Below are 2,338 nucleotides of genomic sequence, written 5' to 3' on the forward strand. Positions count from 1 at the left end.
TTTTCCTTTTTTTTAGTTTTTAGTTTTTTTTAGTTTTTTACCTTTTTTTAGTTTTTTTAGTTTTTTTAGTTTTTTAGCTTTTTTATTTTTTTTATTAGTTTTTAGTTTTTTTTTGTAGTTTTTGCCTTTTTTTAGTTTTTTTAGTTTTTTAGCTTTTTTATTAGTTTTTAGTTTTTTTTGTAGTTTTTGCCTTTTTTTAGTTTTTTTCTTTTAGTTTTTTTGTAGTTTTTACCTTCTTTTTAGTTTTGTTAGTTTTTTTTTTTACTTATGTCCTGGTCGTCATTTATACTCCCTGTGTCCCGGTGCTTTGTTGATTGCTAATCGAACATTCCCTTTGTCCTGGTCGCTTTCTCTTTGAGTGTCGTCATTTATTTTTTTCTTTTTTAGTTCTTTTAGTTTTTACCTTTTTTAGTTTTTTTTCAGTTTTTTAGATGAAATTTTTTTTTAGTTTTTTCCTTTTTTTCTTTTTAGTTTTTTATTGGTTTTTACCTTTATTTTAGCTTATTTTTCAGTTTTTTCCTTTTTTTTAGTTTTTTTTATTTTTTATTTTTTTTTAGTTTTTTACCTTTTTTTAGTTTTTTTAGTTTTTTTAGTTTTTTAGCTTTTTTACGTTTTTTATTAGTTTTTAGTTTTTTTTGTAGTTTTTGCCTTTTTTTAGTTTTTTCAGTTTTTTTTTTAGTTTTTTATTGGTTTTTACCTTTATTTTAGCTTATTTTTCAGTTTTTTCCTTTTTTTTAGTTTTTATTTTTTTTTAGTTTTTTACCTTTTTTTAGTTTTTTTAGTTTTTTAGCTTTTTTATTTTTTTTATTAGTTTTTAGTTTTTTTGAAGTTTTTGCCTTTTTTTAGTTTTTTTAGTTTTTTAGCTTTTTTATTAGTTTTTAGTTTTTTTTTGTAGTTTTTGCCTTTTTTTAGTTTTTTTAGTTTTTTAGCTTTTTTATTTTTTTTATTAGTTTTTAGTTTTTTTTGTAGTTTTTGCCTTTTTTTAGTTTTTTCAGTTTTGACGTCACCTGATCCAGTTTTTTCAGGTGACGTCACCTGATCCATCCACAGACAGACAGACAACTTATTTTTTCTATCTATATATATAAAAATAAGTTGTCTGTCTGTCTGTGGATGGATCAGGTGACGTCACCTGAAAAAACTGGATCAGGTGACGTCAAAACTGAAAAAACTAAAAAAAGGCAAAAACTACAAAAAAAACTAAAAACTAATAAAAAAAATAAAAAAGCTAAAAAACTAAAAAAACTAAAAAAGGCAAAAACTACAAAAAAAACTAAAAACTAATAAAAAAGCTAAAAAACTGAAAAAACTAAAAAAAGGCAAAAACTACAAAAAAAACTAAAAACTAATAAAAAAAATAAAAAAGCTAAAAAACTAAAAAAACTAAAAAAACTAAAAAAAGGTAAAAAACTAAAAAAACTAAAAACTAAAAAAAACTAAAAAAAAGGAAAAAACTGAAAAATAAGCTAAAATAAAGGTAAAAACCAATAAAAAACTAAAAAAAAACTGAAAAAACTAAAAAAAGGCAAAAACTACAAAAAAAACTAAAAACTAATAAAAAAAGTAAAAAAGCTAAAAAACTAAAAAAACTAAAAAAAGGTAAAAAACTAAAAAAAATAAAAAATAAAAAAAAACTAACAAAAAGGAAAAAACTGAAAAATAAGCTAAAATAAAGGTAAAAACCAATAAAAAACTAAAAAGAAAAAAAGGAAAAAACTAAAAAAATTTTCATCTAAAAAACTAAAAAAGGTAAAAACTAAAAGAACTAAAAAAGAAAAAAATAAATGACGAAACTCAAAGAGAAAGCGACCAGGACAAAAGGAATGTTCGATTAGCAATCAACAAAGCACCGGGAGACAGGGAGTATAAATGACGACCAGGACATAAGTAAAAAAAAAAACTATCTATATATATAAAAATAAGTTGTCTGTGGATCTGTGGATCGTGGATCAGGTGACGTCACCTGAAAAAACTGGATCAGGTGACGTCAAAACTGAAAAAACTAAAAAAAGGCAAAAACTACAAAAAAAACTAAAAACTAATAAAAAAAATAAAAAAGCTAAAAAACTAAAAAAACTAAAAAAAGGCAAAAACTACAAAAAAAACTAAAAACTAATAAAAAAGCTAAAAAACTAAAAAAACTAAAAAAAAGGCAAAAACTAAAAAAAAAACTAAAAACTAATAAAAAAAAATAAAAAAGCTAAAAAACTAAAAAAACTATAAAAACTAAAAAAGGTAAAAAACTAAAAACTAAAAAAAACTAAAAAAAAGGAATAAACTGAAAAATAAGCTAAAATAAAGGTAAAAACCAATAAAAAACTAAAAAAAAAAACTGAAA

The 2,338-nt window shown here is 20.9% G+C and overlaps 1 long non-coding RNA gene across 1 annotated transcript in view; it reads left to right on the top strand.

The window, feature by feature from the left end:
- Positions 1-1,860, top strand: part of LOC136034417 (uncharacterized) — a 6,042-nt gene extending 4,182 nt beyond the window's left edge. Inside the window, exon 2 of the long non-coding RNA XR_010619178.1 lies at positions 1,750-1,860. This is a non-coding gene — a long non-coding RNA (uncharacterized LOC136034417). The remainder of the gene's footprint in view (positions 1-1,749) is intronic.
- The last annotated feature ends 478 nt before the right edge of the window (positions 1,861-2,338 follow it).

The sequence above is a fragment of the Artemia franciscana genome, chromosome 13 (genome assembly GCF_032884065.1).
Source record: "Artemia franciscana chromosome 13, ASM3288406v1, whole genome shotgun sequence".
NCBI classification, from domain to species: domain Eukaryota; kingdom Metazoa; phylum Arthropoda; class Branchiopoda; order Anostraca; family Artemiidae; genus Artemia; species Artemia franciscana.